Source organism: Pelophylax lessonae (assembly GCF_965119305.1).
Source record: "Pelophylax lessonae genome assembly, chromosome: 2".
Classification (NCBI taxonomy): Eukaryota; Metazoa; Chordata; class Amphibia; order Anura; family Ranidae; genus Pelophylax; species Pelophylax lessonae.
The window spans coordinates 293327757-293342343 of NC_138769.1; the positions used below are offsets into that span (position 1 = coordinate 293327757).

The window sequence follows — 14587 nt, forward strand, 5'->3', positions numbered from 1 at the left end:
TTAACATTTAATTGAAACCCCTGCGTATCGCATATGGCAGTGTGAACTGCCAGATGTGCGTTTGCGATGCGGGAACCGGGACTTAGTGTGAACCGGGACTTAGTCCACTTATAAATCTAGTTGGCAACACGTGGTGCCTACTTTTTTCCTGCTACGGTACTCGGATTTAGTTACCTTTTTGTTATGGAATATACCCTTTGTTTGAATTTGCTTACAGTGGCCGTTTTTCTTTCTTTAATTATCCATGTTGGTATTACTTTCCCCTCTGTTTGACCTTTATAGCAGCTGTATACTAGTATACCAGATTCACAGTCAGATAACGAGTACATTCATACGTCTTGTTCTCGCCATCAATTTATGTATTATTTTGGGAGGTCACATTGTAACTCAGCTTGTTCTGTACTTCTTCTCAAATGTTTTGTATATCTTAGACTGCCTAAGTTAAGTTTCCTTTGTGGATTCTTAGTTGGGGGAGAAGTATGGTAGCGTGCAGACCCATGCGACACTCAGTGCCATGGCATCGCTCCCTGAAAATGTTGTTGCCTAGCATTCTTCAGATCCTCCGACGCTTGCTTTCCTTGAACAAGTCAGGACTTCTAACCTGCATGCTTGATTTGAGCAACTAAGTGCACTTCAGTCCAACACAGTCCTGTGTCTATTTTCTTGTATAGGCACTGAGGGAGTATGCCTTGTCTTGGTCAGCCGTGGTGTCAAGAAACACAAGGACACAGATGTGGTTTTAAAAATGTAGATCTGTTGCAGATTTCTGCTCCACACGAATGCAGAAAAACAAAGGTCTCCGCACAAGTGCGAATGTGTCCTAAATTCGCACAGCAGCCAGGACACTAGAATTTTTAATAGTGCAAAAAAAGGGGGAAAAAATAGCATACTACATATCAGGAAAGTTTTATCAGGAAAGTTTCTCAGCAAGGGTGCGTGTCAGCATGTGCACTTTTTGTATGTTCCTGTGCTGCACATTAATCTCAATGGGCTGCCCTATGCGCATGATGGTGCAGGCACAATTATAGCAGGCACAAACCCATTTTCTAAAATGCGTCAACGTGCTAATGAAAATTAATGGTACATGCATGCGGCAGCACGCTTTTGTGCAGTGTGGGAAAACACAAGATTCTGCACACGTTCCTACTCTGCACCTGGTGTGAACAAGCCCTTAAAAGTGGAATTCCGGGACTGATCTAACTAATCTATAAGCTGCTCCCACCCTCTAACACCTATCCCAACTACTCTGTAGAAAGATTTGTATACTTGCCTATTCTCAGAGCACTCCAATCCAGTCATGTAATTGGCTCTCAGCAGCCAGCTTCAGGGAAGGACAGCCGACAACAGATGGATGGCCCATTGTAAGCCTATGGGTGATGTCACCTCTGTTGTTGCTCTCCCCTGTGTCCGATGCTGACTGACACAGAGAAGATCACATGACTGGACTGGAGTGGCCTGAGAACAGGTAGGTATATTCATCTTTCTTTCCCTGGGGAGTTAGTATAGGTTCTAGAAGGGGGGGTGGGAGCAGGTTTAAGATTAGTTAGATCATTCCCGAAGTTGCAATTTAAGGTTTATGTTAGTTTTTATGGCCTTCGAGTTTTTATGGTGAAATAAAAAATAGGCGCCTAGAGCAGCCAGAACATTGCATGCATTTTCTAAGAGTACCATTTTAACTGCTTTCCGCCTGGCCACAGTACATTTACTGTAGGCAGGGCAGCACGGGCAGGCTGGATGGCGCAGTCTGTTCCGGTATATATATATATATATATATATATATATATATATACATATACACACACACACACACACACACACACACATTATATATATATATACATACACACACACACACACACATTATATATATATATACACACACACACACACACACACACACACACACCAAAAAATGTTGCAGAATACATTTTGGTCTAAAGTTATGAAGAAATGTGATTTTCTTACTGGAGGTTTTATAATCGAAAGTAGAAAATTTTTTTTTTTTTTTTTTCAAAATTTTTGTTTATATAATAAAAAACCCAGTGGCATAAAAATACCACCGAAAGAAATCTCCATTTGTGTGAGCAAAATGATATAAAAAGGTAATTTGTGTACAGTGTTGCATGGCTGTACAATTGCCAGCAGTTGGACAATGTTAGCAAGGCAGAACGCTGTTCTGTCAGAGTTGAATACAGGGATCTTGTGTTCCTGCTATTTAGGAGCTCTGGTCTCTGTGTTCATCTAGTGTAGCCAGTCCATTCCCACACAGTTAAAAAGCATCCCCTAGGGACACACTTAACCCTATGATCGTCCCTGGTGTTAACCCCTTCTCTGCCAGTGCCATTAGTATAGCAACAGTGCATATTTTTTAACACTGGATTACTGTAGCCAATCGGTAGGTCTGTGCGGGAAAACCTCAGACCAAACAGGAATAAACATAACCACCAATTGCGCTCAACTTCCGTAAAACTAAGAGGGGTATATGCTAATGCCAGGAGCCTAGCTAATAAAATGGATGAGTTGGAAATGTTAGTACATGAGGAGGACATAGACCTTGTGGGAATAACAGAGACTTGGTTCGACCCCTCACATGACTGGCTGGCCAATATCCAAGGGTATTCGGTGTACCGGAAGGACAGGGTAGGAAAAAGAGGGGGAGGGGTATGTCTCTATGTCAAGAACAATATAAAGGTGATAGAAAGGAGTGACATTACGGATGGGATGAGCATGGAGTTAGAATCTGTGTGGGTTGAACTCCATAGGGAAGGAGAAAAGGGGAAAGTAATTGTGGGGGTTTGCTATAGGCCACCTAACCAAGTGGAGGAGGTAGAGCTGGAATCCTTAGAACTAATGAGTAAAGTGGCAAAATTGGGATCAGTCATCATATTGGGGGACTTCAATTATCCTGACATTGACTGGGATGAGGGGACTGCACACTCAAAGAAGGCCCGTCTATTCACAGAAACCTTACTGGATAATTGCATGTCACAGTTGGTGGATTCTCCGACTAGAGAAAATGCAGTCCTGGATCTATTGATCACTAATGACCCAGACATAATGTCGGAGGTAGTAGTTCAGGACAACCTGGGCTCTAGCGATCACAGGATGATCACATTTAGTGTAAATAACAATATAACAAGACAAGTGGGGAACATAAGAACCCTAAACTTCAGAAGGGCAAACTTTCCAAAATTGTACTCAATGATGGAAAGGGTAAACTGGGATCAAACCCTGGGATCCCTGACCACAGAGGAAAAATGGGAATGCTTTAGGAACATATTAGGCAAAGGCATCTTGCAGTGCATTCCTATGGGAAATAAATTTAGAAGAGACAAAGCCAAACCTGGCTGGCTAAACCGTAGCGTTAAAAAACTTATTAGGGGAAAAAAATTGGCCTTCAAGAAATATAAATCAGAGGGCACTGTATTGGCTTTCGAGCAATACAAGGAGGCAAATAAGAAAAGTAAACCCGAAATCAAAATGGCTAAAATCAACTTTGAGAGACAAATAGCGGAGGATAGTAAAAAAAACCCAAAGAAATTCTTTAAATATATCAACAGCAAAAAAACTAGGGCAGAGCATATTGCACACATAATTAGCGATAATGGGAGGATGGTTACAGAGGACACTGAAAAAGCAACCGTGCTGAATGCTTTTTTCTCGTCAGTCTTTACACAGGAAACGGAGGGGTACACTGACCATGACTGTATGGTTAGTAGTAATACACAGGATTTGCCACTATGGCTAACAGAGGGTGAAATCAGGGAAAGGCTGGATAAACTTAACACAAACAAATCACCAGGCCCGGATGGCGTACATCCGAGAGTACTCAAGGAACTCAGTAAGGTTATATCCAGACCACTGTTCCTGATCTTTGCTGACAGTATTAGGACAGGAGATGTACCAGGGGATTGGAAGAAAGCTAACGTGATTCCGATATTCAAAAAGGGCCAGAGGCATATCCCGGGAAATTATAGGCCTGTCAGTTTGACATCAATAGTATGTAAACTTCTGGAGGGGATGATAAGGGACTATATCGTAGAATTTGCTAAAGACAACAACATCATCAGCAGTAATCAGCACGGGTTTACAAATGGGCGTTCTTGTCAAACCAATCTCCTAACATTCTACGAGGAGGTGAGCTGTGAGCTAGATAGGGGGAGACCAGTGGATGTGGTGTACTTGGATTTCGCTAAGGCGTTTGATACAGTTCCCCACAAGCGCTTAATTTATAAAATAAGGTCTGCAGGTATCGACAGCAGAGTTTGCTCTTGGATACGGAATTGGCTTAAAGGGCGTGTCCAAAGGGTGGTAATAAACAGCGCATACTCAGACTGGTCTGAGGTTGTAAGCGGGGTGCCCCAGGGCTCAGTCCTGGGACCAACCTTGTTCAATTTATTCATAAACAGCATTGAGGACGGGATCAGTAGTGCGTTATCAGTTTTTGCAGATGACACAAAATTGGCCAGGGCAATAACTGCACAGCATGAAGCAGATATCCTACAGAATGACCTGGACAAAATTACAGAGTGGGCAACGACATGGCAAATGAGGTTTAACGTGGAGAAGTGTAAGGTTTTGCACTTGGGGACTAAAAACATAAAAACACAATACACGTTAGGAGGGGAACCCTTGGGGGTATCAAAAATGGAGAAGGATCTGGGAGTCTTGGTTGATGATAGATTAGGCAACAGCATGCAATGTCAAGCGGCAGCTGCCAAAGCCAGCAGAATATTAGCATGCATAAAGAAAGGGATGTATTCCAGAGATAAGACTATAATCCTTCCACTTTATAAAACTCTGGTCCGACCGCATCTGGAGTATTCTGTCCAGTTCTGGTCGCCAGTCCTCAGGAGGGATGTGTTGGAGCTGGAGAGAGTCCAGAGAAGGGCAACTAAACTAATTAGGGGATTGGAGGACCTTGACTATGAAGAGCGTCTACAATCGCTCGATTTATTCTCCCTGGAGAAGAGACGTCTGAGGGGGGACATGATAGCAATTTATAAATATCTTAATGGGGATCCCAGCTTAGAAAAAAAGCTGTTCATTCGAAGGGATTGCATGAGGACTCGAGGGCATACAATGCGATTAGAGGAGAAGCGTTTTAACCACAGGCAACGTGGGGGGTTCTTTACTGTTAGGGCTACAAGATTGTGGAATTCTCTACCACAAGAGGTGGTTTCTGCGGGTAGTATGGTGGCTTTCAAAAGACTCTTAGACTTACATCTCAAGGATCAGAACATTCAGGGGTATGTGAGATGAGTACAGCCACACACACCTACACAGGTTGAACTGGATGGACTATTGTCTTTATTCAACCTCACCTACTATGTAACTATGTAGTAATGTCCCTGGTCCCTTCAAAAGTGTCAGTTAGAGGTCTGATCTGTCTGCCGCAATCCCGCTAAAAATCGCTAATTGCCACCATTTCTAGTAGAAAATAAATAAATAAATAAATAAAAATGCCATAAATCTATACTCTAGTTTGAAGATGCGATAACTTTTGCGCAAACCAATCCATATACTCTTATTGGGATTTTTTTAACAAAAATATGTAGCAGAATACATATTGGCCTAAAATGATGAAAACATGTTTTTAATTTTTTTTTATTGGCCATGATTTATAGCAGAAAGTAAAATATATATTTTTTTTTTTTTTTTTTTTTTAATCGTTGCTCTTTTTTTTGCTTATAGAGCAAAAAAATAACCGCAGAGGCGATCAAATGCCACCAAAAGAAAGCTCTATTTGTGGGGGAAAAAGGACATCAATTTTTGTTTGGGTACAGCGTCGCATGAGCGTGCAATTGTCAGTTAGGCCTCATGCACACAGGGTGTTTTTTACAGCTGCTTTTAGGAGCATCAGATGTTTTTCTTTGCAGCTTAAAAACGCCCCTCCATGTTTTTCTTTGGCCTCATGCACACACAGGCTTTTAAGAGGTGTAAGTGGCATAGGCGTTTTCAAGCTGTGAAAAAAAACCCCAGGGACAGTGCGTTCTGGAGCAGCAAAGTTACGCTGTAAAAACACCCGACGCTGCTAAAGGCTGCATACAGCGTTAACCAGTTGCCGACCGCTTACGTTATATTTACAGCGGCAAGCTGGCTCATACAGGCAAAGCGACGTAGGGATACGTTGCTGGTCTGGGAGGAGCTAGGGGGCAGGTGCGCACCACCGATGGCGCACTCCTGCCCCCGATTGTCAGCGGGGAAGCAGATGTGGGTGTCAGGCGGCTCCGATTGCCGCCTGACACCCGCGATCGCTCTCCGCTGAGAGAGGACGGTCTGCTGTTGTAAACACAGCCATCCGTCCTTCTCCCTGGAATGATCACAGAGCTCATGTGATCCTGCTATATAGGATCGCACGTCTCTGTGATCACTTCGCAAGTTCAACCCCCATACATTTAAAATCACTCCCCTAGGGTCACATTTAACCCCTTGATCACCTATACTGTTAACCCCTTCCCTGCCAATGGCATTATTACAGTGACAGTGCATATTTATAGCACTGATTACTGTAGTAATGTCACTGTTACCCCCAAAAGTGTCAAATGTCAGTTAGGGGTCTGATCTGTCCGCCACAATGTCGCAGTCCCGAAAAAAAAAAAAAAAAAAACGCAATTTACAATTTATATGGCTGAATTAGCATTGCATGCGATTTTCAGAGCAGTGCGCTCCGAATCACATGCAATGTCTTGCCATTGCACTGATGTGAACTGGGGCTAAAACGTGCATTAACGCCAACACAAAATGCTTCTAAAAGCACGTTTTTACAGCTGCTTTTTCCTGGCGTCAGAACTGGTTTTTTCAAAAGCCCTGTGTGCAATGAGGCCTTAACCACTTGCCGACTGCTGCACGAATATTTACGTCGGCAGTCAGCCCCTCACAGGCAGAGCGACGTATGGCTACGTCGCTAGCCTGTAAGGGTTTTGGGAGCGAACGCGCGCTCCCGCTCGGTCACGGAACCCCCCCACCCCCCCCCGCGCGCGTGTGCCCGGCGGACCCGATGTCTGCCGGGCACTCGTGATCGTCCGTTACACCGGAAGAAAGGCAGGCGGCTAATGTAAACAAAGTCGCCTGTCAGTTCTCCCTGTGTAAGAATAGTGATCATACGGTTCTACTATGTAGGACCGTTGATCATTGTTCTTACACATCAAGCCACAGCCAATCAAAGTTAGAAACACGCCCCTAGGACACACTTAACCCCTTCACTGCCAGTGTCATTTTTACAGTAACAATGAATATGTATAGCACTGATTACTGCAGTGATGTCAGTCAAGGGTCCGATCTGTCCGCCCCAATGTCACAGTCCCGCAAAAAAAAAAAAAAAAAAAAAAAAAATCGCCGCCATTACGCGTTAAAAAAAAAAATTACAAAAATCTTTCCCTTTGTTAGTAAACGCAATAACTTTTGTGAAAACCAATCAAAATACTCTTTTTGCTAATTTTTTTTACCAAACATATGGTAAAAAAAAAAAAAAATTGGCCTAAAATGTTAAAAAATGTTGATTTTTAAATTTTTTTGGGGGGGAATTTCATATAAAAAAAAATGTGAAAAATATTGTTATTTTTGCAAAATTGACGCTCTTTTTTTGTTTAAAGCGCATGATCAAAAAATTGCACAGGTGATCAAATACCACCAAAAGAAAGCTGTTTGTGGGAAAAAAAGGACGCCAAATTAGTTTAGGTACAGCGTCGCACGACCGCGCAATTGTCTGTAAAATACACGCAGTGCCAAATCGCAAAATAGGCCCTGGTCAGGAAGGGGGTAAAATCTTCCGTGGCTTAAGTGGTTAAAGTAACGTAGTTCTGTATCGCAAAAAATAACCTGGTCATTAAGGGGGGGGAGGGGGGGACCATCCGATCCATAAGCGGTTAAAGTAGCACAGTGCTGAATAACAAAAAATGGTCTGGTCATGAAGGAGGGGGGGGGGTAAAACCTTCCAGGGATCAAGTGGTTAAAAATAAATATATAGAAGATAAACAAGACATGGCAGCCCAAGCATGCATAGATGGGGTTTCTAGGAGTGAGAAGTAAAGCTCTGGCATTAGGAAGTGTTGCAGATGTGTATAGGATGGGAGTGATATGAAATCTTCTGTGAGATCTAATGAATAAGAGATCCTAGGTGGAAGTTGGAGCTAGTTTCAGGATGTTGGAGCCTTGTGCTCCTAGGAAGTACGCCTGTCTAGCTCCACCAATTCCACAAAGGTTAAACATTCGCCCTAGAAATGTACAATGAGGAGGCCATGTGCCTACCTAGGAGCAGGCCAGTCCTTAGCTGTGTTCCTCCTTTCCTTCCTCTCTCTCTCAGGCTGTTATGGAATGGTCTGTCTCCCCTTGTGTACACAGCTCGTCCTTCCTGTGATGTATTACAAGGGGCCCTCCCCCCACATCCTCCCCGGGTCTAGCACAGCGCACACTCACCTCTGCAGTACACGGCGCTCAGTCCGTTATATCACTGCCTGTATGGGACCTTCAGCACCAACCCGCAGGCTTTGCTTTGCTTTACCCTTCCTTGGCAGCACAATAATCCCACTGGCCGCTACAGGCTACGAAATGCACCCACCTGAACATGAGAGCTGGATGTGAACAGCTGAAAGGCCACTCTCACATTCCTCACTGCCTCCCATCCAAGGCCAGCTGCTTATCTAAGACCCCTCCCCAGCACAGCTCCTTCCTGCCTCTACACACACTGCTATGGTTCATACTGCTCACCACACACATAAAACACTGGGACCAGCTCTGCCCATAGGAATGTGTCCCCAGCACTAAATGCCAAGAGAAGGTAGATAGGAGCAAATAAAGACAACTGCTTGGTCTGCTGACAGGATTTTCTTCACCCCCCCCCCCCCCCTGCAAATGCAAAGCTTTGTTGCTTAAAGCGGTAGTAAACACTAATGACAAAAAAAACCCTGCAAGACAAAGGCATAATGAGCTAGTATGCATCTCATACTAGCTCGTTATGAATTACTTACCTTAGAACGAAGCCCGACACGGACACCGCTGTGGGAGCTCACATGATCCCACAGCGTCTCTTCCGGGTTTCGCAGCTCCGGCGCTGTGAGTGGCCGAGCAGCGATGACGTCACTCCCGCGCATGCGCGCAGGAGTAATTTTCCAGCAATTCCCGGCAAGGAACTCGGAAGGTCCGCCGGACCTTCAGAGCGCATGCGCCGCACTCGTCAGCAGCTGCATGCACTGCAAATATCTCCTAAACCGTGCAGGTTTAGGAGATATTAATTGTAACTACAGGTAAGCCTTATTATAGGCTTACCTGTAGTTAAAAGTAAAAAAAAAAGCGGTATACTACTGTGCGGCTTTTTGATCATGCGCTATAAAAAAGAGCGTAAATTTTGCAAAAATAACAATATTTTTCACATTTTTTTATATGAAATTCCTGAAAAAAAATGTAAAAATCAAAATTTTTTAACATTTTAGGCCAATTTTTTTTTTACCACGTTTGGTAAAAAAAATCGCAAAAAGCATATTTTGATTGGTTTGCGCAAAAGTTATTGTGTTTACTAAGGGAAAGATTTTTGTCATTTTTGTTGTTTTTTTTTTAACGCGTAATGGCGGCGATCTGCAATTCTTTTTGCGGGACTGCGACATTGTGGCGGACAGATCGGACCCTTGACCGACATTTTTGACACTTTTGGGGTTACCAGTGACATTACTACAGTAATCAGTGCTATACATATGCACTGTTACTGTAAAAATTACACTGGCAGTGAAGAGGTTAACTTTTTTTGAGAGAGAGGGGTTAAGTGTGTCCCTAGGGGCGTGTTTCTAACTGTGATTGGCTGTGGCTTGATGTGTAAGAACAGTGATCAACCGTCCTACATAGTAGAACCGTATGATCACTATTCTTACACAGGGGAGAATGACAGGCGGCTTTGTTTACATTAGCCGCCTGCCTTTCTCCCGCTGTCACGGACGATCGCGAGTGCCCGGCGGACATCGGGTCCTCCGGGCACATGCGAGGGGGGGGGTCCGTGACCGAGCGGGAGCGCGCATCCGGCGGCGCGCACTCGCTCCCAAAACCCTTACAGGCTAGCAACGTAGCCCTAAGTCGCTCTGCCTGTGAGGGGCTGACTGCCGACGTAAATAGTCATGCGGCAGTCGGCAAGTGGTTAAAGTGGTGTTCCAGCCTCCCCCTCCAAAAATGAAAAGTCAGCAGCTACATACACGGTAGCTGCTGACTTTTAATATTAGGACACTTACCCATCCTGGAATCCAGCGATGTCGACACCGCAGCCGATGTTTCTGTCGGATGCTGCCGCCACCATTGCCGGTAAGGGAACCCACCAGGGAAGCTACTGTGCATGCGCGAAGAGCGCTGCGCTCGGTTACTGGACAGAAAGCAGAGGAAGAAGGAGGAGGGGGGCTGGACTGCTGACGTAACTCGCCGCGGGGAGATCCAACGGCAGTGGGGACAGGGTACCTGTCAAAAACAGGTACACACTCCCCCCGAAAGGTGCCAAATGTGGCACCGGAGGGGGGGGAGACAGATAAGTGGAAGTTCCACTTTTTAGTGGAACTCCGCTTTAAGCGGAACTCTACCCAAAATGGGAAGATCTGCTTTAACCACTTACCACATACTAACGTATGGATACGTCGGTAAACTTTGCGGTAGTGTACCGGGATGATGCCTCTAGCTGGAGGCATCATCCCGGTACTGTGGTTTAGAGCCGACGGTTGGCTTTCCGTCGGTACCGACCAATGCGGCTCGGGAGCCGCTTGATCGTTACCCGGGGGGTGGGAGGGAATGTCCCCCCCCTCCCGCCGCCTTCCGTGGCTTTTACCGGGGCTCCCGTCCCACCGGGAGCCCCGAGCACCCAGCCGGCACGTCCGCCGGCTGGATGGAGTCCCGATCAATGCCGGAAACGGCTTTGATCGGGTCTCCGATGACGTAACCCGGAGGCGGCGTCCATGACGTCACTTCCGGGTTACTGTGCTGCAAAAGGCGGCAAATTTGAAAAACGGCTGTATGCAAAAACGCCGTTTTCGGCGTTTTGCATACAGGGAAGTGTAGTGGAGGGGTCTAGGGTCTTTTAGACCCTCAATCCCTCCATAAAGTGTACCTGTCACTGCATATTGCAATACTGATTTTAACTTGTGAACAAAAAGTGTCCGAAATAGGGCTGGGGCTTAAGTGGTTAAGGAGTAACTGCAGTCTGCCCACACATCATGTGCAATAAAAACATATTTGCCACTCTGAAGTTTCCCTCCAACCACTTTGCATATTTTTTTTATATATACTGTGATTCAGTACTTGCCAAATATGCTGCAGAAATCTCCCGCAAATTAAAGCGGAGTTCCTGCCTCGGGGGTCAATTTGAGCTAAAAATACCCCCGGGACAGTCAGGGCTAGTACATTTCATAATGGATAGCCTCTGTACTGTCCCGGGTCGCACTTACCTGTAAGAAGAAATACTTACCTTGAAAATTTCTTCTCCAGCGCTGCCATCTCAGGTGTGGGAAGCTGAAGCCGCAGCGTCCCTTTTCGTGTCCTCTTCCGTGACCTCAGAGTCCCACAATGCACTGCACCGGCCCCGCTCGTCACTTCCGGTGCAGGCGCGGCATGCCTGCACAGCTTCTGGGCATGCCCAGAAGCTGTTTAGCAGTGAATGCCGCGCCTGCACCGGAAGTGACGAGCGGGGCCAGTGTAGGCCCATTGATTCCTGGAAGCGATGACGTTCAGCTCCCAGGAATCATCGCAAACCGGAAGTGACTGCGCGGGCCGCGGCCGCAGAGGGAGGAAGTGGAAGGAAGGTGAGTATATTTTCTTCTATAATAAGGTAAGTATCCATTTCTTTTTCAGGTTCCCCTTAGCAAGCGGATGGCCCAAAATCGATTTTGAGGCCGGTGTTCCGTGAAAAAACCATACCCGTGAGAAAAACATACCCCGTCACTTCCGGTGCACCTACGGAGGGTATGGATTTCTCACAGTAGTGTATATAATGTTACACTTGCCGCCGTTACATTAAAACAGCTCCTCTGCACTATGAGTCATCTCCGCTCCTATCCCTGTCACTTCCCTCATCTCGGCTAATAAATATAAAAGCGGATCACGGAGCCGACATCTCCGTCATTTACATTTCATACACCCGCCGCCGCTTTTATATTTATTAGCCGAGATGAGGGAAGTGTCAGGGATAGGAGAGGAGATGCCCCATGTTGCCGCCGAACTGTTTTAATGTAACCGCCGCAAGTATAACATTACACTCACTCCGTAATAATTTCATTCCCTCCGAGCATGCGTACTTGTGAACTTCTGTGCTGTGCAATGACGTATCCGGGGCTCTGAGCATGCGCACTGCTGCGCCGCTCAGCTGTTTCAGACCGGAAGTGACGAGGGTATGGAATTCTAACGAGGTATGGTTTTTTAACGTTACACCGGAACTCCGCTTTAAGTTTGGCTGCAGCCATTTTCACTGTGGGCAACTGAAGCTGCTGCCTGTTTACTTCCTGGATATACACAGACACACAGAGCTTTGCTACTGTTGGCCCTCCTTTGACTCATTCCTCCTCCCTTGCTGGCAAACTCTCACGAGAGCTGTGCATGGTGTCATTAGCCTAGGCTTTTTACCAGACAAGAAAGAGGAAGTTGGCTGTATAAGGTATTTACTTAAATGGGCAAAGGATTTAATAGATGGAAAGATGACAAAATGACTGAAGAGCCGCTATAGTCCCGGTCCACTGCAGGATCCCACTGCCATATGCGAATCGCTGGGGGTGTCAATACAAAGTTAACGACACCCCCAGATCAGTTCACATATCGTAATGCGAACTGTCAGTTCGGACATGAATCGGATCACATGGTGTGAACAGCCATATAATACGATTCTGGTGCGGACCCAAAAAGGGTCCTGTGTGAGTGAGAATTCAGCCATACAATTTGTATGGCTGAATTTGCATCGCACAGACACAGGCATGTGATTTGCAGAGCAGTGCGCAGCGAATCACATGAGATGTCTGTCATTGCATATATGTGAACTGGCTCTTAAGGCCTTGTCCCCCGCTCCTCTTGCACTTTTTGAGGGGGGGGGGGTGTTGCCACAGTTTTTGTAGCTGCTGACTTTTTTTTTTTTGACAGGTGGCTGGAACTTCTCTTTATTACATTTTCCAAGATGCATGAACAAAGAAAAATCCATAGGATGAGTTTATAAAAAAAACAGAATCTGACAACCAATCAGCGTCTAGCTTTCATTTTCAAAGCATAGACAGCCCTTGCAGCCTCTCGGATAATCAATACGAAAGAGAGAACACTTTTCAGAAGGGGCTGGGAGGATATATGTTGTTTTAAAGGATAAGATCACCTTTTCAGAAAAAAAGAATAAATGCACATTTTTTTGCAGGTAAAAAATGTGCATGTATTATTTTTTGTTTTTGGAGCCTGTAAAGCATTGCACCAGTGATCAGCAGATCGCTGATGCCATGGAGGTCTCCTGCAGACCTGTCAGTGTATCTGCTTCCTCGTTCCAGGAAGCTGATACATGCTGACAGGAAGAATGAATGAACTACCACAGCGCTGAAAACTACAAGCCGACAGTCGCAAAGGCTGCCAGACCTTGTAACTTTCCATTCACAGAGCGCTGTAAAAAAGTGACAAGCCGGGTATGTGGAGCCCCACACAGCAGGGGCTGGTGCATTTATAAGGCTGCATTCACATGTCAGCGGTATTGATCGCGGGCAGAATCGCCGCGATTCCGCCTGCGATCCGGAAGTCATTGCAAATCGCGGGACGCCTGTGCGTTGCCCGTGATTTGCAATAGCACCCCAAACGCTGTGCGATGTTGCCGCGATTTCCGCCTGCCGAATCGCGGTAACATCGCGCAAAAAAAATCGCGAGACGCATTACGCTCCAAAGAAGCTCCTGTACTTTTTTGGGCGTAATGCGTCCCGCAATTTTTTTTTGAGCAATGTTACCGCGATTCGGCATGCAGAAATCGCGGCAACATCGCACAGCGTTTGGGGTGCTATTGCAAATCACGGGCAATGCACAGGTGTCCCGCGATTTGCAATGATTTCCGGATCGCGGGCGGAATCGCTGCGATTCTGCCCGCGATCAATGCGCTGACATGTGAATGCAGCCTAACATGTTACGTGTGTAGCACCCTTGTCCTAAACAGAACTGCTAATAAATTTAGCTGTGCTAGGTGGTAGCTAGCCTGGCTAATCTGTAGTCTTTGTGATCATTGGATTTTCTTCCTAAGCCTGGTTTAGCTGTGGTTTCTCCCTTTTGTCAATAGTTGGCACGGCTACCTTTGGCATTTGTGTGAAGAATTACAGTGCGTCTAAGTTAACAGCTTCCGGACCGCCCGCCGCAGTTTTACTGCAGCAGGCAGCCCCTCCTGCGTGAACCGATGTAGGTATATGTCAGTCGCGCGCCTGCAGCTAGGGGGTGAGCCGCCGGTGGCACGCTCCCGCCCCCACTCGTCAGCGGGGACTCTGATACACGGGGCAGGGGGCTCCGATTGCCGCCTACCACCTGCCATCGCTCCCCGATGAGAGAGAAGAATGGTCAGCTATTGTAAACACAGCTGATCGTTCTTCTCTCTGGAATGATCACAGAGCCCCTGTGATCCTTCTAT

The 14587-nt window shown here is 46.1% G+C and overlaps 1 protein-coding gene across 5 annotated transcripts in view; it reads right to left on the reverse strand.

The window, feature by feature from the left end:
- The window catches only part of LOC309547692 (uncharacterized protein), a 149967-nt gene that overhangs the window by 115116 nt on the left and 20264 nt on the right, over positions 1–14587 (reverse strand). Inside the window, exon 1 of one of the 5 annotated variants that reach the window (XM_082247617.1) lies at positions 8419–8431. The exons of 3 other annotated variants lie outside the window; for them this stretch is intronic. The gene's annotated coding sequence lies outside the window, so the exon portion shown is untranslated. Of the gene's footprint in view, positions 1–8250; positions 8275–8418; positions 8432–14587 lie in introns of those variants that run through there. One more of the 5 variants, XM_082247616.1, reaches the window with a different exon arrangement.